This window comes from Cricetulus griseus, chromosome 6 (genome assembly GCF_003668045.3).
Source record: "Cricetulus griseus strain 17A/GY chromosome 6, alternate assembly CriGri-PICRH-1.0, whole genome shotgun sequence".
In the NCBI taxonomy this organism is placed as follows: Eukaryota; Metazoa; Chordata; class Mammalia; order Rodentia; family Cricetidae; genus Cricetulus; species Cricetulus griseus.
Window position 1 is genome coordinate 43,217,907 of NC_048599.1, and position 20,968 is coordinate 43,238,874.

Consider the following 20,968-nt stretch of genomic DNA (forward strand, 5'->3'; position numbering starts at 1 on the left):
CTGTTCTTCCAGAGGACATAGGTTCAGTTCCCACCATCCATATGGTAGCTGAGCTGAGAAACATCTTAAATTCCAGTTCCAGGGGATTTTACACCCTCTTCTGGCCCCCTTGAACACTAGGCATATGCCAAGCACACATACATACATACATGCAGGCTAAACACCCATATACACAAAATAATTTTTAAAATCTAAAAATATTTAAATTAAAACTTCTTATGTTCTTAATTCAATTAGCCTCAATGATTCAAAAGGAGATAATATAAGACATTTCAACATAAAATTTTGCCTTGACACAAAACCAGACTTCTGGATGTATTATAAGATTAGACTAACCTAATCAAGCACAGGAGTCAGAGAGAAACAATATTTAGCTGTGTTTATTTCATATAACGATGACAAACACTATCCCAATTGATCAAATATTTTAAAAAATTGCATTAAAACATCATCATGAGAAGCTTATGTAAGAATTCTTGCCGATTTCTTGCTTATCCCTGAGATAAAATAAGCTAACCCTGGCAATTTTCCAGACTTTCGGCTTTTTCACTGTTGAAAAACATTGGGGTACTGAACCTAGGGCCTCACACAGGGCAGGCACACATGTTACCCCTGAGTTGCACATTAGCTTTCCTCCTATACTCTGCTTTTCAGAATATTAGACAGCCTGGTATCTGCAGCTTTTGATCTCATTGTATTTTATAGTGATGTCATCATTTCCTTGTCTTATCCTAATTTCATTAGTTTGCAACAATGGCCACATTGCCCAACATGCTTTCAAAATTATGAAGAACATCAATCTAACCATAGTAGAGGCCGTACAATGTCAAATGTTTTATTTATATTTACTCTCTTATGAACCCCAAGCAAAACACACGACCAATAACTAGGGGTTTCACATTAAGCTGAAGAAATAACTTAAGGCCCTCCAAATAAGTTCATTTCTATAAAATGACTTCAAGATGTTACCACAATTCTGAGTCACACAGCTAGGTCATGAGCTCGGGGTCACTGAGAGCTTGGCCTGCAGAGTGTAACACCCTCCCAACACAGTCAACAGGTCTGTTTAGTTCAAACAGTTAGAACTTTACGTCTTTTGATGGCACTCTAGGATTCTAATTTTAATGTCAGGTAAGTGCAATATAAGAGCAGAAATGATAGGTGCGTGCACACACTAACACACTGATTGATTTTATGTATACATATATATGTGTATATGCTAAAAGGTCCCTACTAAGGAAGGCAGAAACAATGTGGGATTTAACTGAACACGGAATTAAGAAAACTGTTGGTCTCAATTACTATAACTGTCTTGAGTTCCTTTTAATGAAGATCTGTTTTAGAAGGAAAAAAGGCAAACAAATTAGCCTCAGCATTCCCATGAGGGAAAATCATTTGTATTTGTAACAGGCATGATAAATGGTACTGTTCTTTAAAATTCAGTCTCAGCTAAAGGCAATTAAGGTAACAGGAATACAATGTAAAGTTTGAGAAATGATTCCACGAAATGACTGAATAGCCACTTCGACGTGTTTTAAGGCAACTGCCTCATAAGATAACAAGTCTACTTCTATAACCTGTGGTCACAGAAAATGATGATGGAATGTGTTTTATTAATGTTTGAATCTAGAATTGTTGGGAACTGCCATGTCTGTATATGAAATCAAGTTGATTTCAAATTTTAAAATATGCTTGGTTCCTCAGATCAGTTATTCTTGATGAGATTCAGTGTCAAGAAGCTTCTTTCAAATTAAAAAGGAAAATGATGAAATCAAGGGCCTTGGGTTGAATTTATTCTTATAGATTTGGGGGGGTTGCTATTGCCTTCAATAATTACATGCTGGCCAGCCCACATTTTTGCAAAGTTTATTATGAAAGAGACTAAAACTGGGCACAGAGCCTGTGTACCTATAGCCCCAATACTTGGCGGCCTGGGTCTAAAAACTTTGTCTTGAAGGCTAATCTGTGATTCACAGTGTAACATGGCAGAGAGTGAGAGAAAGAGAGAAAGAGAGGGAGGCAGAGGAGGAGAGACAAGGAGGCAGAACAGCCACTGCTCTCTCTTGAAGCCATACTTTTCAGACTATTCCACAAGCCCCTAGCAAGGTACAGCACTTCTTGGAGAAGTCACTCTTATCTTTAGGTTTCTTTATGTTTACTTTAAGTTTCTGTATGTTTTTGTTTATTTTTACTTTTGAAACATTGTCTTATGTAGATTACATTCATTTCAAACTCACTCGGTAGCTAAGGGTGACCCTGAATTTCTGATCTTTCTGCCTCCATTTCCCAAACACTGGGATTACAGATGTGCACTGATACACTGGTTTATGTGTGATGACCAAAACCAGGGCTTTGTGCATACTAGTGGAGCACCCTTCCGAGGACCTGGAGCCCAAGGCCTTTCTTTTCTTCATTTCACTTTGTTGGTTTCCTTTATTGAAACTTGAACCTAGGGCCTTGGGCACCCAAGCTAGTGCAAATGCACTACCACTGAGTCACAGCCCTAGTCCTCTCACTTGGTTTCCCCACCACAGTGTGACAACCAGAAAACTGAAAACAGGGACCACAGCCTTTCACTCCAGAAGCTTGTCCTGATTTTGCATTGGCTAAATGAGGCCTGGGGCTAGTGCTTGAAGCCTGGGCCTGTCTGGAGGACAAGTACTTTGCTTTGAGTCTGCAAAGTATTATTGGCCCCAACCCAACAAGGAAAATACCTGAACTTACAATTTTATGAGATGGACAGAAAGCCAGGATAATTAATATGTAAAAACAAAAATGTGTGTGTGTGTGTGTGTGTGTGTGTGTGTTAAGGATGGTGATAATGTCTATCTTCCAGATATATTGAGACATAACACATGGCATGAAGTTAAATTCAGAATTCCCTAGATCTGCTGCTCATGTGGTTCACATGGCTATATCCAGAGTAAAACACATTTGGTTTGAAGTCAATAATCCCTGAAGTTGTCACCATCTCAACTTTGTTCAGAACTTCTAAGTTCAACTTTCTGATATTAAAGGCAGACTCTTAACTGTTAGTCCCTATAACATCAAAAAGAAAGGCACATTTATCCAATATACAATGACACCAAGTAAATATTTCCATTCTAAAAGGGAAGTATGAGAGGACAGCAAGAAAGATTGAACAAAAGCAAGATCCAAACTTAGCAGTGCAGACATGATTTCCTGTAGACACATGCCCATCATCTTGGGCACATGGTGATGTGATATGAGCTGCATCTAGTTCAGGCAATCCTGTACCTAGGGTCCTGCTGCCTACAGCACACATGTCCTCTTTCTTGGGAGAACTCTATTCAGTAACAGCACATTTCCACTGTAGATACCCCATGTTCCTGGCATCTTCAACATCTGGGCATCTCCTCAGAAGCTCAGGATTCACCCTCATAAATTCATGAGTCAGTTTCTCAGGGACTCCTACAGGGGATCTGATAGGAGACACATTCTAGCTTTACTGGCTTCCCTGAGAATTTTGGATAAAACCCTGAATATTGGGAATATTGGGAATATTGGGAATATTCTGAATATTGGGATGTCTGTGCCATGAAGATGTTGTCAAGTTTTGTTGCCAGCTCAAGCAATAGCTGGACTGACATGTGTCATGGCTGTATTGAGTGCCTGAGCAGCCAAAACCAAGAAAACACTTCCTTAGGTAGTAATTTTCCAACAGGGCATCTTTTAACCTAGCTCGTTTACAAGCACACTTTTATATCCTTGGAGCCTATGATGGGTGGGATCTCACCCTCGAGACATCTTTCTTATTTTGATGGGAAAGCTTTCTTACTAATGACCTTAGCCTTTTAACAACCATGGCTTTTTTTTTGGTACTGGCTTTGTCTACAGCTTTAACTGTGCCCAGGTTCCTTTCCAGGATATGCTGGTATTTTCTGTGTCCTGCTCTGCTCATTGCTTATGATTCTCACTATAGATAGGCATCGTTAAAAGCAGCTAGCAATAACCATGACACAGCCTTAATGCTACACATCTTGAGAATTTCCCCATCACATTAATTAGTCCATTACCTTTGAATTCAGGCTTACTTGAATTGTCAAGTGCTGGGCAAAATGTAGTCAGATCTTTTTAGAATATAATACAAATGCCTCTACCCTAGCAGAGTTCTTACTCCCATCTGGTGCATCATGAACTTGGGTTTTACTGTCTGCAATAAAATCAGCATTCTGGTCGTCTGCATTATCATTAGATTCACTCATTAAATTCTGCTTACAGCATTCTAGGATTCCTCTAACCATGGTTCTAAAAGGTCTAAGAACCACATGTTCAGGTTAGTTGTAGCTATGACCCCACCTCTCCACTATTCATTTTCTGTATTACTTTCCTGTCAGGATCAGATAATGAGATTTATTACAGGAAATTGGCTTATGAGGTCAGGGAGGCTAGAAAATCTCAAGATCTGTGATTGACAGGCTAGAGGTCTTAGTAAGCCAATGTGCAGTTTCAAAATGAATCTGATGGCCTGCAAACCAGGGGGACCAAAGTAATAAGGTCTAGGTCAAAAGTCAACAAGCTTGAGACTCAAGATAAGACAATGTTGCAAAGAGAGTCAGAATGCTGGATCTCTGACTAGAGATCAATTGTTTAGCTATAACAGTCAGGACAGAGGACTTTCTTCACCTCATCCTTTCCATTCTTGTCAAATCTTCAGCTTATTGATGTGAAGATAACCTGTTTCTCTCAATTTACAAATTTAGATATTAATATCATCTAGACAGAGACCACCTGAGACACCCAAATAATATTTGATTGAACGTCTGGGCACCCTGTGGTACAGTTAAGTGAACAAACAAAATTAAGTAGCACATGTGATTTAGTTAGATTTCTATGGTAAAACACCATGACCAAAGCAAGCTGGGGAGGGAAGGGTTTTCTTCAGCTTAGTTTTATATTACAGTCCATTACTGAGGGAAGTCAAGGCAGGAACTCAAACAAGGTAGAAACCTGGAGGTAGGCACTGATGCAGAGACCATAGAGGAGTGCTGTCCTCATGGCTTGCTTTCTTAAAGCACATAGGATGACCAGCCCAGGGCTGATGTCACCCCACACTTGGCTGGCCCTCACGCGTCAATCATTAAGAAAAGACTGGGCTTGCCCACAGCCCAATCTTATGGAGGCTTTATCTCAGTTAAGGTTCTTAACTGAGAAAATTTTCTCCTCTCAGATGACTCTAGTTTGTTTCAAGTTGACATAAAAGTAGCCAGAAAAACCATGTATAGAGGCCTCAGTCTCCCTGCATTCACATCAAGCTTTAGAACCCGTTCTGTCATCGCTTGAATGTGGGCTGGCATTCTGCTGTGTATGAACTGTAGAAGATGACAGAAGTGACCATTTGCTACATTTGAGCACAGGCCATAAGGTCTATGGATACCAGGTTTTGAAAATCTGGGCTTGACTGTTAGAGGTTGAGAGACATCGAGTCTGATCAGTCCCACTGTTCCAGCTTTCAAAAAGATAGATGAAGCTATTCCCCAACCACTCACCATGGTTATTGACAATAACACCATGTTACTGACTTAAATCATGAAAATTTGTGGTAGCTTATGACTCATATAAAGCTCAGTGACCCAATTATTCTTAAAATGATGCCTGTGCTTCAGACTTACCATTTGAGATAAGACTGGTTAGATATGTATGGGGAGAGAATCAAGTCTATTATGCAGTTTATAAAACCTAAACAGTCAGAGCCTTTCCACAGCAAAGCTGCAATGAGTAGTCTTGAAACACAGGGATCCACAAATGGATTTGATTCATCTGTGCCACCATAGGGCAGGCTAATAGTTACAAAGATGTGCATGTAACCTTGTGTGCATGACAAATCTCTACATCCGCATCCGGACGGAACCTGACGAGGCCCTTCAAACAGCACAGGTCTTCAAAGTCTCCAGTCAGCTACTTCAAACATCAGGGGAAGGATAGGGCTATCACAGAGGTGGAGAGTCTTACAAAATACCAAAAAGTAGGCAAAAAAGCCACTGCCCTGATTGGCAGGATGGGTAGAGGCAGAGATGCTTGCTGTGTAAGCCTGATGACCTCGGTTCAATCCTGGAAACCTACATAAGGGTAGAAGGAGAGTACTCACTTGCAAAAGTTGTTCTCTGACCTCCACACATGTGCCATGCCATGTGTATCAAAGCCCATTTCCATATGAGCTAATATTAACAGGCTATGGGAAATTAGAATGTGGACATATCTTTGGGGGGACCTCCACTCCTTCCCTTGCTATTTAGTGATCCTTGACAGTGTATCCAGCTGTGAGATGCTTTCTACAGAAGTGAATCTCTATCTTCCAGATGACTAACCCTCTTAGGTTCTTCAGGACTCAGGTTAAGCCAGCTGGCAAAGTGAGAGGCAGTTAATTATATAAAAGATCTTTACTCTGAGGCTGTGCACTGACTACAAGATCAAACATAGCCTTTATACAGGGAGTCATCTGTGAGTCAGGCTTTTGGGTTTTAGCCTTATGACAGGGATTCTTATGATCTGCTCAGAGTCGGAACCAGCACAAGCTCAAATCTACAAAAAGAGAACACTTTGTGTCTGAGCTTTTAACACATTAGTAGCTGTCAAGTTCACCATCAAGCACAAGGCTGTGCCAAAGGATCTCCATCCAGGGCTGCCGGCTGCTTTCCCTGGTTTTAGTCTCTATAAGCCTGGCAATATGAGACTGCAAAATAAAATGAAATTTAATTTCTTTAATGTATTACACCAGACAATTTTCAGAAGAAAGTGCTACAGAATTTATTAAATATGCTGGATAGCTCCCCATTTGTCTGAGTAAGTATAAACAAAAATTTTTTTGTTCTACTGAAATTTTAAGACCACTAGGTTTTATTACAGCCAGTAATTATATCTGTTCTGTAGATGTGGATCCTCTTAAGTGTCTGTCTATATCGTCCTTTGGTCAATGAAGTGTCTATTTAGAAGCCGAATGCCTCTGGCAAGGAAGGTTCAGTGGGTTAACTCAAAAGTTGGTGCTCGTTTTTAAACAACTTGAATTCAGCTAAAACAATTGGAAAGCATTTTTGAAATTTATTTTTAAAACTTCATTAATCAACAGGGTGGAGGGCAGGAGAAAGGGCTCAGCAGCTAAGAACATTTGCTGCTCTTGCAAAGAACAAAGATTCAATTCCCAGCACCCTCACGGTAGATCACAGCCATCTGTAACTCTACTTCTGGGGAATCCAACACCCTCTTCTGCCTTCTATGGGCATACATACCTACATAAATACATACCTCCATACATATGTATAGGCAAAATACCCATACACAAATTAAAAATAAATCTTCAAAAATAAATGGTTAGGGACGGGCATTGGTGGCGCATGCCTTTAATCCCAGTACTCGGGAGGCAGAGGCAGGAGGATCTCTGTGAGTTCTAGGCCAGCCTTGTCTACAAAGCAAGTGCCAGGACAGGCTCCAAAGCTACACAGAGAAACCCTGTCTTGAAAAATGAAAAAATAAATAAATAAAAATAAATGGTTAGTTGATCTTTTTTTAAAAAATAGACTTAGATTTCAAGAAAATGGAGTAATAATAAATAATAATAAATAAGCAATTGGGTGGTGTTTCATCCACATTCTAACCAATGTCTGTGGTATGTCCTGAGGTCTTACAGTGATCTGACTTTGAATTGCTAATACTGAGACACTGTAAACTCTGGCAGAATAATCCAAGAAAAAATAAAAGTATCAGCTGGGTGTGGTGGCGTACACCTTTAATCCCAGCACTTGGGAGGCAGAGGCAGACAGATCTCTGTGAGTTTGAGACCAGCCTGGTCTACAGAGAAGTTCCAGGACAGCTAGGGTTTTATTATACAGAGAAATCCTGTCTCAAAAACAAAACAAAACAAAACAAAACAAAAAAACCCCAAAATTGAAATACATAACTGAATGAATAAATAACTAACTAAATAAAGAAAAGTATGGTGATCACAGAGAGAGGTTTAAATGAGAGTTTGGCAAAAGAAAGACCATTACTGAAATCTGATACAGCTACCCATCACCTAGCAGAGAGATGTGTGAGTCAGGGGCAGAACATCATTCCTTGTACATGACCATGAACATGAGCAGCTGGGAGAGACTGCCTGTTGATGGCTCCATCTCTGAAGAAAAGCCTTGCCTTTCTAAGGCAGTGCCTGAAACTGAGGGAATTCTGGGACTCTCCCTACTACCCATGGGCAATCTGTGCTAAAGTATAAACCCTGCCAAGATATTCTGCTGTAGTTTGCATGTGTTCCCTAAGTTTGTGAGTTACAAGGCCATCACTAGTGTGGCAGGGTTGGGAAGTGGAGCCTAACACAGAGTTATTGGATTACCAAGGTGGAGACCTTAGGCATTGCAGGAATGGGCTATTAAAGTGAGACCCTACTCATACTCTTCTTTGTATTTGCTTATTTGTCTTTACTTTCTGCCATGTTGTCAACAGCACCAGCACAAAGGCCCTTCTCAGATGTTGCCCCTATGCCCCAGGACTGCCAAGCACATTAAAAACTGTTCTAGTCTGTGTTCTTCTGTGATAGCAAGGTAAAGCGCATGATGGTACATAACGATGCCAGCCTTTGCATAAATACAGCCTTTTGCTATATTTAACACATGAAGAAATACATATTCAGTAGGTTCTCATGGGACTGTAAAAGTTTTTCAAACTATGAAGTTTAGCTTCATTCAGAAAAGGAACCTCCTCACTTCCACAGGACGCACACAGTGGATCCAGCCAGGCCTTCCTGTTAGCAAACTTTTTTTTTTCTTCAGTGCAGCAGTTGTTAAGTCTCAGACAACTGAGAATATAACCATTTCAAACACAGACTTAGAAGAATAGAGGTAAAACAACACAACAACAAAAAAACTTAATCATTTATCAAAGTTGGTCTGGCTTCATGATACTGTCTAATAAAAGCATCCATGAGGCACTGGATACCATGAGAAGGGGAGTCAGTTATATCCCAAGGTGGGATGTGGGAGACCCTGGGTTCTATTCAGCCAGCAGCAATGTTTTCCAAACCACACAGAGATGCTCCTGAACCCAACAGTGCAGAAAGACAGATGGTGCATAGTAAAAGCAGGTGAGAAAGGACCAGGCTGGGGGCCACTTCAGAGTCTCAGATCTAAGCCCTTAGGAGTCTTCTTTGCCCCAGGATGTTAGTTCGAATTACCACCTAGTGGCCAAAGCACCGAACAGCAAGGGTGAGTCAGCAGTTACACATGACCTGAGATTTATTGGCATTTGGATCTGAATCTGATCCACACCCAAGAAATCTTGGGCAGTAATCCCTGCATCTCAGACTTTCCTTTGAAGTCAATCATGCTTCAGGAAAATGCGGAGGAATTTGAGGATTATATGAAATGTATTTCTAGAGACTTTTTCTCTGATATTTTCTTAAAAAATTCCTCAAAGACATGTAACAGCTGAAGGAATTGTACAGATGTCAACAGACTCACTGTGATATTCTACCATTGACCACTACTATGCCTTTACATGTTAACGTATGTCTGCCTCATTTGATTTTGAGGTATATTTCCAAGGGGCTTTCAGACATCAAAACTAATATATTAGCATATATATTAGCAATGTGATTGTTTAAGGCTCACAATGATTAAAAAGGGCATTCTGCAAGTGCAGCATGATTCTGTGTCTCAAACTTGAATTCTCCTAGGGTTGGGTGAGGCTACTGTGAGATTCAGCACAGGACAAAGCCATGTGTTGGATCTTTTCCTAAATAACTACTTTTAAGCATAGGGAAAAAAAATTCTTGTGAGGAATGGGGGAAAAGAGAAGTGTTTCTTCTCTTTCTCTCTCATTTGTTGATTTCATTAGATCAATTGGGCTGGCCCCCCTAGGACTCTTCATCATGGAATCATGATATTTATGAGCATAGAAGTTGGAACCCTGGGTCTGCCAAAATCCTCTAAAATAGCTCTACAGCATTTTGAGTTGAATGAATCCATGAATCTCTGGCTTGTACTTAAGCTTGGTCCAATAGAGGACATTGTGTTCTTATTAGTGGGGTCATCCTTATGAAATGGCAATAATGAGAGCAGAATGATGCTGAGTTAGATCAGCTTCCACTGTAAAATAATCATTCTTGTCTCCATCATTTTCTTAAGAGGAGGTTAAAAAGACAATTGACATTCCTGTCAAGAGGGTCAGCAGATTTTCTTGTTTCCAATTGCCAAACCTTTGAAAGAACTTAATTTGACTTTGGACACTAGAGAAGATAGTGTCATATACACAGAGATAAGCTGTGGAGGGTTTCTAAAGGAATTACAGAAGGACAGAGAAAGACAGAAAGGGCTGGGGACTCACTGAGGACCCGCACATGCATGCTAAGGCCTACTTGCAACATAGCCTGGGACTTCATTTCCATACATTATGAAAGTCGACAATGCCAGTGTCTCACAGCAAGCAAATCAGCAGAACTCTGGAAACCATCCATGCATTTCCCTAAGTTACACAGAATATTCTCTATTAAAACAATTTGTCACACTGCTACTTTCCTTCCTTCAGCTCAAGGGTTGGCAAACTATCCTCCAGGGAGTCACACAGAAAATATTTTGACTGTGTAGGCTGTCTAGTCTCTGAGGCAACTGCTCAATTTGGTATGGTAGATACAAACACAGACAACACATAAGGAAACTGGCATACTTATGCTTAGGACAACTTATGTGAGGACCTTGAATTTTGTGTTTCAAATTACTAAATGTGTTCTAAAATATTCTTCTTTTGATCAGTTCTCAATCATTTCAAAATTCAAAACTCATTCTTTGCCCATAGGGTTGTGTAAAACAGGAAGTAGCCTGGATTCATTTGGTTCTCTAGAGGATTTTCTATGATGGTAGAAAAGGTGCACATTAGCACAGCCTAGCACTGTGCCTGTAGCGTGAGCTACAGGGCTGTAGAGCATGGGAATAGGGATCACATGAAGGAAGAGGATAATTTTAAATGCTGTTTGTGATTAAATAGAGGTTGAATAGCTGTGCATGGTTCATGTTGTATAATTCAGCTTTGTAATCTTCTTTCACATTGACTTAAGAAAGCATCCTCATCTCTGGCCTACAAACACAAATCCTTCTTTTTGCAGAGTAAGTCACATAGGTAGTGGTCCCACTGTAAAGACCACATCTGTATATACCTTGGCATGGGCACTGTGGGTGAGATCATGGGCACGGATTGCATACTGTATGTGTTCAAGCACACATCCAATGCACAGTGCTCATCCACGAGTACACACAACGTTGCTCTTTGCATTTCATCCATTAAGCCCAGTGGAAAATGTAATTATGAGAGGGAAAATGTTCCTTGACATGTGCTTTCTCTTCCTATTTATTATCCATGCAAACACAATATAGGATGGTGAAAACTACTCTATGGTATGAAATTCAACATTTGTTTTGCTCTGCTCAAGTTGTTTATTTTAAAGACTCCTATATCTTCTTTAGTCAGCTTGCAGTAATGAATCTGCAAAAGTGACCCAGGAAGTGTTATCTTCTGAGCTATGTAATGCAATTAATTTCTAACTAAATAACAATACACAACCTTAGTCATTTCAGATGAAATCTCTATCCCCTTCATGCTGAGATCACAGGTAAAGGACAGAGAAGCTGACTATTCACACACAAATTCACAAAATCACTACCATTTAAATTGCTTTTGTGACAAGTATATTCAGCAAAACTACATGCCAATTTAGATGCCTCAAAGACATAGCCAGCATGCTATGCCCATCAGTGCTCTTATGTCTTCCTCTCAAGAGTCTAATCTTGGTTGTCTTTGTCAGTTCTGTAGTCTGCTGATAGAGGCCAACATCCTCTTAACTGCACATCCAGAAAGCCAGATAATTCTTTCACCCCTTCCTTCCTTGACACCTTGCAGCTAACTTGGCAGGGAGTCCTGCCTCATGTGCCCCTCTCTGTTGTGGCAATCCAGAATATATGGCTAATGCTCTTTTTGCATTAATAGAAGGGGCTAAATCAATCTCTTTAAAGATTAAGAAGTGTGAATGGCTAGATGCATACAAAGATCTTGAGAAAGCTCGAATGACTTTATGGCGGCACCTAAGAGTAGGAGGTCAGAATGCCAATGGTACCTACAAGCTCAAGCAGTTGCCAGGAGGCTTCTCCACTCATGCTGTCAACTAAGGCACAGGCTTCAAGTTGCTTACTGTTCCCAATTTACATCTCTACTCCATTCCTTGTCACTTTATCTCACAGTGCCCATTTGTCCTTAGATATGCTCATCTTTTCAGTGCTGCATGCATTAGTGTTTTCTGTATTCTTCTTGGGAATAAAACTGTCATGACATAAATATTTGTAGCTATAATTTAGAGCCCTAATCCTTATTGTAGTAAAGATCAGTTCTTCTCAACTGTCTGTCTATCTATCTATCTATCTATCTATCTATCTATCTATCTATCTATCTATCTATCATCTATCTGTCTGTCTGTCTATCTATCTGTCTGTCTATCTATCTATCATCTATTGTCTATCTATCTGTCTGTCTATCTATCTATCTATCTATCTATCTATCTATCTATCTATCTATCTATCATGCTGTGGACTGAACTCAGTATCTTGTGCATGTTATGCAAGCATCGCCAGTCTTGAAAACCAGTTCTGATGGCTGTATGACAACTCAGTGTTCAGCTATACACACATCTCATTGTGTAGGTACTATCCTTCTTGTGCCCTAAAGACTACATGTGGTTTCTATCTCACACTATTCCACATCCACTTCACATAACCCCACTTTCCCTGGTTCTGTGAGCATGTAATAAACTCTATATTAATGAGGCAGAGACTGAGTCCATTCAGATTTTGGCCTCCAAAGAAAATACAAGACAAAGAAATTATAGGCGACATTTCAATTTGATCTATGATGTCTTTGGTATCATTTTGAAAGTGGTATTCTGGAATTAGGTACTATCCTGAGATCTTTGCTTGGTATGTGAAGAGCCAGGAAAAGAAACAGGATATTACGAATTGATTGGTGGGTGTTTATTACCACAGCATTTCTTAGGTCTCAGAATATTTTATTTCCTTTGCATCTACTCGACATTTAGGAATCAAGATTTCCTTTACTAAAAGGCAGATGACAGTAGGCATGGCGTGCTGGTGTACTCCAAGTTCCATCTGCAGATGGAACACTTCTTTGTCACCCTCCTTAGCATTTTTCATTATGTTGAAATGATTCATCATAACTGTACATAGGAAGTGCAAAGTAAACTCCTTCAGACTAAGCTACTATCTTGTTAAAGTCCCTCTGAGCTCTTCAGAAGGTGTGGAGGACGTCAATGTCTTTGGTGGACATCTCCAGCCTGTCTTCTCCTGTGTTAGCTGTACAGTGTACCCGCTCTCTGCCCTCAGATGGCCTAAGATTTTCTTGTTTTATGGCTGGAACACAGTTCTGCTAAATTTAGAGATTCTTTCAAACATGGAAGGAGGTTTGGTTTTCTTTTCCTGCTTTCTTTCATTTATGGTATACATCAGTATGAAAATGCCACATCTGTGTTGTTCCATCTAATCTCCACAGAGAATTTTATTTCTTTGTCCTCCCCCCATGCACCCAGCCTATAGTAGGCTCACAACCAATTTTATGGAATGAGTTGATTATTGTTTTAGCCTAAATACCTGATCGGTAGAGCGTTAGCAATGTCAGTGACATGCTCTTCAAGTGCTTAAGTGTGCATTCCTGGTTCTCAGTGGCTTTGTCAGGTGGACAATGATACCCACCACTCACTTGCTAACCCAACTGTGACAAACTGGTTTGGCATCTTATAGTCTTGCTAGTTGGAATTATTTCCAGCAATCATATTACTCATGTCATGTAATACAACCAACACAATTTCATTAAACAAAAAACAACCCAAGTGCTGAATACTTTCATTAAGCATTAAGCCACAGGCTGTTTGGACTGTAAATAGGTCACACTTTGTACTGAATGATCCTGACCTGTCGTTTGCCATCTGCCTACATACATCAGTGTCAGATGGATACAAATATACCTCTAGAAAGAGACCCTGTGTCAAAGTGTTGATACATCAAGCACAGACCTCAGGATAGTAGCCACTCCCAGAATAACATTTTCAAAATCAAACCAAAGACATTGAAGCACTGGTTTAAATGCTGGTTATAGTTTCTTTGTCTAATATTTTCTTTGGATGTCAGATCTGAAGGGACCCAGCCTCTGCTACTTGTGACTCTCCACATTAGAAACATTTGAGTTTTTGTATGTTTTTCTATCATCTCTAAATTTAATGGGAATTTCCCCTATGCTAATACTAAATATATAAGTATAGTGCAGAATATATATCATAAGATGTTACGAATTACTAAGTTTTATGCCTAATGATTATCTGCCCTTTCAGACATATTTTAATGAGCAGAATATATATCCTCTTTAGCTTGGATGGAATTGTCAATAGTTGTGTAAGTGTTTTTTTTTTTTTTTTCTTTTCTGTATCACTACAGACATCCTCCCTTTTCCCCAAGGCACAAAGTAGTGAACATTATCTTCTAAAGATTTGTAGCTCCATGCTTCACATTTAAATCTTGAAACATGTAGGTGTGGATTTGCTAATGTTGTGTTGGGTATGTGTCTGTTTATGCTTTTCTCATATTGATGACCAGCAGTTCTGGCACTGTGTACTGATTAAAAGAACCATTTCTTTGCTGATCTCCAGTATCAACTCAGTCAATAAGAGTTTCCCACTGTGTGCAATTCTCTGTGTGTAATTTATTTGTGTCAGTATTTAATTTGCCAAGATCTCCTTGGTATCTATAATTTTACACAGAATTTATATTTTTTGATAAGTGATGCATTTTTTAAAACTTAAAGTTGTCTTAAAGTTCAAGACTTCCTTAGTAACTCTTAGATCTTTGCTTTCTCACGCACATTTGGGAATCTACTTAGCACATTCTATAAGTGTGGAGCTAATTTTCTTGGCATAGTATTTCATCTATAGATCAATTTGGATAAACTCCTTTTATACTGTTGGCTCTTGGTGTTCAGAAGAATATTACAGGGCCTTGTTCAGTGTTAGCTAATTGCATAACTTTTCTCATAATTTTCACTATTTTCTGTTAGGGTTATTACTAAACATAGCATGTTTGCTAAGGCATTATAAAAATTAAAAGCTATTCTAGTTGCTTACTGTTTATTCATGAAAATGCAGTTGATTTCTGTATCCTTTCTGACATTCAGGATAGTTACTAAGTGCTTATTAAAATAATTTCTCTGCAGACATTTTGAACAGGCACACATCATTTACAAAGCCAATCTTTCTTCACCTAAAATCTAAATGGTATTTTTTCTGTTTCCCTTTCATTTCTTGCTGCATAGATAGGAAGGTCTGAGAGTAGAGACATTTGTGTATTCTGGGAATTCTTTCATGAGGTTTTGCTTGGATTAGTGTAGGTTTGCTTTTCTAAATACATGGATGAATAAATCAGTAAAATTTCAAATTCTGTGTAATTACTTAAGTCTTATAATGTGGTATCTCTTTTTTCCTGGTTTGCTTCATGTGTCAGTCACCAAAAGCATTTTTAATGCAGAGATGGATGCATTAATGTCAGTGTTGGTACTGCAAATCTTTTGAGAAAACACAATGACACACACATGGCATTTCAATTCTTATATCCTCTTGAACAACTGGACATTTTGTCATTCTGTAGCACCCTTCTTTTATTTTAGCCTAAATCTATTGTACTTGAATGGTGCATAGCTAAAGAGGGTTTCAGTTTATTTTTGTCTATATTTCAACTTTCCTAAACCTTCACACTCTAAATACATCCTTTTTTGAGCAGCACAATGCTGAATTTAAAAAAAAATCTTTTTTTTTTTAAAATCAGCTGACAGTCTTTAATATTTGCAAGCAGAATCTTGTGTGCATGTTGCAATTATGAAGGCAACGGGGTTAGACTTCATCTCACTCCAAGTTTTTAGCGTCTCTGTCTCTGCTTACTCCTTCCTTTTTCCTGGCTTCTGTTGTCATGTGCCTTTTAATCTCATGTTTTTCTGCTCTGCAATTTATGACATCGTAAGTTTTTCATTCTTCCAGTGGCATTGGAAATTTCAATTCTCACTGGGTTCCAGGCAATCAGTATCTTTACACTCTTTCTGAACAACATGTTTTAATACCGACTGTTTTGAATGTAGCATTCCTTCATATTTAATTTCTGTTATATAATCACACAAAACATCATTATTTTCTTACACAGTCACTGTTTGTTTAGGTTTATCTGCTAACTTGCTTCTAGGGTGTTGTTGTCTAGTCTTCCCCTCTGTGGTTAGGTTCTTTTTCCTCTGAATGCTTCCTTATTAAATGTCTGATGCTAGTGAACTCAGATTCCCCAATGTTCCTAGTTCCTATGTCCCATATCCTTTTTTTGTTTTTTTAATGGGCTTTCTCTCTCTCTCTCTCTCTCTCTCTCTCTCTCTCTCTCTCTCTCTCCCTCTCTCTCTCTCCTCCCTCCCTCCCTCTTTCTTTCTTTCTTTCTTTCTTTCTTTCTTTCTTTCTTTCTTTCTTTCTTTCTTCCTTTTTTGATACTAGACTTAAAAAGTCTTCATTGCTTTCAGTTCTTAAGTGATATTGTAGGTTTCTGAAATTTCAATAAATTAGAGCTGGATATGGAATTTAAAAAATGTTTCTTGTTTACAGTTTTGATCCTATGAATTCGTATCTCCCATTAATTCTAAAGACTAAGTGTTCAAATCCTCTCCTGCTCTCATTCTCTCACCTCCTCTCATTCAATCTGTTATAACACCTAATAGCACTACTGTATTTCCATATGTCATTGAAATTCTTCTGTATTATGATAACTTTAGAGAGCTCTGGGAATGTACTAATTGTCACTCTGTGACTATAACTATGCATTGAATTTTAAATAGAACTGTGTTTTGCATTTATGGGAAATCAATTCATTTCAAGTCTGCTTCCCCCTCATTTAAGATCATGACTCATGTTGCCAATCTTCCACACACCTGCTTAACTGTCTCTCTCAGAATTCTGACATCTCAGTTTGAGGCACTCAGTCTGCTGTCATCTGTTGCTTCTGAGGTTCTTACTCGGGACTGTCTTTTTATGAAGTGCGGTCACTTTGGTGAGATGGTATGTCTTGGAAGTTTACACACTTGCAGCAATAGTCTAAGGTATACTTTAAAAACTGATTCCTTTATAAAACAAATGAATTAATCATACCAACAGTTCTACATGAGATACATGCAGACCAAATACTGGGTTTGTAAGGTGGTGTGAGAAGCAGCCAGAAATTATGACCTCTCAGGGAAAACCTTTTTTCTCTTTGTAGTACATTATGCCTTGAAAACAAGGTTTTCTAGAAATACCTTATAATACAGTTTGTTGTTGTTGTTGTTGTTGATGCATGGTTAGAGGCTATTGGCTCCTCAGGGTCCCAGTCTTTTATTAGACACTCCACGATGGCTGCATTTCCTGTTCTTTCATTGTTCAAACACCTCAGCAAATCCCTTCAAGAGGGAAGCCAGCTAACCCTTCTCCCCTTTGTGGGTGCTGCTTCCACTCATAGGCACCTCCTTGGGACATCTCTTACTGCCTTCCTTCTGTTGGTGTGTTTAGACACATTTTTCGATGTACTCTGAGTTTTAACGGTCTCTCTATATGTTTTTATATCCTAAATCATGTCCTGAAATGGTGGTTTAAGCACCATACAAAGTTAACTTTAGCTAGCATTCAGGTAGCTATGATTTTCACATGAAAAAAACTGTTCAGAAATTAGTTCACAGCCTATAGCTAGATCACCACAGCCACAGATGTGGAATTTTATGCTGGGGGAAATGTGACTTTAGGAGTACTTCAGTATCACTGTGATTCCACTAAGAACCAATCAAGCTTGAAGGGCTCATTAGCAGAAACATGATGCCATCAAGGAATCATAATGGAGTCTTTTACACTGTACTGGGGTTTTGAAAAGCTAGAAATGGAAACAGGGCACTTCAGAAGAAATGGATGCAGGTGAACAGCCAGAGAAAAGTTTAGGATTTCCAGAAGCCTCCCATTTAAAAGTAACTTTTCTTAGTAATATATGCTTTACATTAATTTAGGAGCATTTTCACCCATTCAGAAAATGAATAAATATATTATTTTTGGAAAAACAAGCCAAGAAATAATATAGAGAGCTGAGTAGTACCCAAGACACCCTACCCCAATCTCAGTTCCCATCCCATGTTAACCATATTTTATGTTAGTGAATAAACACCTATGACTTCTTTCTCTATCCACATTCTGATCTGTGTTTACACATCCATGCACAAACATCCTTTGTCTTACATTTTGGTAACATTCATAGGTTGTGTGGGATTTCTGCATGTCCTGACATGCTTTGAATCAAATCTTCTGCTTGTCTGGCCATAGAATTCTCCAGTCAACCATTTCAGAAATCCAAAGACATGGCTTTCCTCTTCACACCCCCATATTATCTGTAGAGAAGCTGACCCGACGCTAGCTTTTAATGTTTCACCTACAGTTTTCTTTCTGGAAATCTTTGTAAACTGTTCCTTGCTTGTGATGATGTCAGTTTTCCTGTTTGGGGCTTTCACATGGATTTTTTTTTTTTTTGACGATGCTGCTGCTGTTGCTGTATTGAATACTCACTTTGGATCTTGATTATTATTCTGTGCCTGGAGTTGGAGAAGCAATTACTATCATATCTCAATGATATTTGCATCCTTCAGTGTCCTTCTTTGGGCAACCTTCCCCCTAGGCTTCTGGCTCTGGGCTATGTACTGTTGGTATATACTGTTGTGTTACCTCACATCCATTTGTTTTTTATCATAATTATTAAGTAATCTCCTATACATAGTTGTCTCCTCTTTTTTATCCTTTGACTTTTCTGCACGTCACTATCATTTTTGGAGACTCACTAAGTATTACTTCTCAAAATCTATCCTAAAAAAATATACAAATTCTGGAAGAATATCTATATAGGCTACATAACATGGTTCTGTTTTATGGTTTGTTTTATAATATACATAAATATACACACATATATGATGTTTTATATTCTTAAATAGATCTATAGATATTATTGCTGCTGTAGGCAGACTATTTCAATTATATCTAGTAAGTAACTGAATTGCTTTGTATTATAATTATATATTTTCAGTGTTTCATGATGGACAGATACAGGCAAATATTTCTAGATCTTATCACCCTTCATGCCACACACTGTACTCACAAGATGGGAATGTACATGGGAAAAGAGAATGGTTGGAAGTAGGCCTGCAATCTAGACACAAGGCTGGAAGCTAGACAGCATGCCTGGCCTCACCACCCCATGAGTGGATCACTCTGGCCTCTTTCCATTTCTGCTAAATCAAAGTACCAGTTCTGCTTAGGTCAAACCCGGAGCGTTTTATTATAGTTTTCTATTTTAGGATTTCAGGACTAGCAATACCTCCTTTATCTCTCCTTTAGATGAATATAAATGATAATTACCCCAGCCCATCAGCAAACCTTTATGTCAATAAGAGCACAGCAATAGTTTAAATACCAGACATGACCAGAAGTCCAGTGGGGAAACTCTATTAAGGAAGAGAGGGTAAAGCTGAAGAAAGGCCAACCCTGCCCATGGGGAGAAAGGAAAGTTCAGCTCTCAGGGGCACACAATCATGAATTGAATTAACAAGCTTCCCTTCCCCTCTGTGACTATATACTCATAGCAGCCACAGCAGAATAAAGGAAGGCAGGCACAGTGAAGAACCGGAAACAAACTATGCTGGATGCAGACAGCATCCTCTCATCAGACAACTGTGCAACAGGGAAGCAGAGGATGATGTAAAATAAACGACTGAATTTGTACAATGCTGGGCTTTGTGCTCAGATAACAAGTATGGACACATTTATGGAGAAACGCCCAGTGAGATGTGCTCGGCTGGTAATCTGCTGGCTAGTGTCATCTAGATGAATTGACAAATGTAAAAGGTACTGCATGTGGTACAGCATTCAAAGAGAGCAAGTGCTGACTACAATGGGGTTTTGTTAATTACATGCCTTTTATCAGAGTTTGTGTCAAAGCAATGAGTTGTTGTGCCTTTATGTCTACACACACAGAGAGAGACAGAGAGAGAGAGAGAGAGAGAGAGAGAGAGAGAGAGAGAGAGAGAAGAGAGAGAGACAGTCAAGTTTCTATATTCAAGGGATATGAATTTATGGATTCAACCAATTATGGAATAACCAATCAGACACATATGAAAAGGGCCTGGAGAGACGGCTCAGCAGTTAAGAGCACTGGCTGCTCTTTCAGAGGTCCTGAGTTCAATTCCCAGCAACCACATGCTGGCTCATAACCATCCCTAGTAGGATCTGATGTTCTATTTTGGCATAAAGGCATACGTTTAGCTAGAGCACTCAAACATAAAGTAAATAAAACTTTTTAAAAAAATGTTTGGAAGAAAAATTGGACTTATACTAACACTGCTTAAGTGTTTGCTCTTGTCATTAGTCTGTAAATAATAACACGTATCATCATAGCACTCACATTGTATTAGGAATTAAAAGTGAGTCAGGCCAGGCGTTGGTGGCTCACGCCTTTAATCCCAGCACTCGGGAGGCAGAGGCAGGCGGATCTCTGTGAGTTCAAGGCCAGCCTGGTCTCCAGAGCCAGTGCTAGGATAGGCTCCAAAGCTACACAGAGAAACCCTGTCTCGAAAAACAAACAAACAAACAAACAAAAAAAGTGAGTCAGAAGTGACAAAGTACATGGAAGTATGGAAGGCCATGTGCAATTCTAAAGCTGACACCGTGTTACTAAACATAAGGTACATGAGCATCCATAGATTTTTGGTACCTGGGTGTAGTCCTATCATCAGTCTCTCATGGATAGTGAGGTATCAGTACATATTCGGTGTAACATTGTAGATGCCTGGATAGATGGATTGTTGTATGGATTGAGAGCTACTTTTAAATTAA

General features: G+C 39.1%; 1 protein-coding gene across 7 annotated transcripts in view; it reads right to left on the bottom strand.

Moving 5' to 3' along the window:
* Plcb1 (phospholipase C beta 1) overlaps positions 1-20,968 on the bottom strand; it is a 678,981-nt gene that overhangs the window by 40,056 nt on the left and 617,957 nt on the right. The window contains exon 33 of one of the 7 annotated variants that reach the window (XM_035446907.1): positions 18,247-18,678. The exons of the other annotated variants lie outside the window; for them this stretch is intronic. The gene's annotated coding sequence lies outside the window, so the exon portion shown is untranslated. Of the gene's footprint in view, positions 1-18,246; positions 18,679-20,968 lie in introns of those variants that run through there. 7 annotated transcript variants of the gene reach the window in all.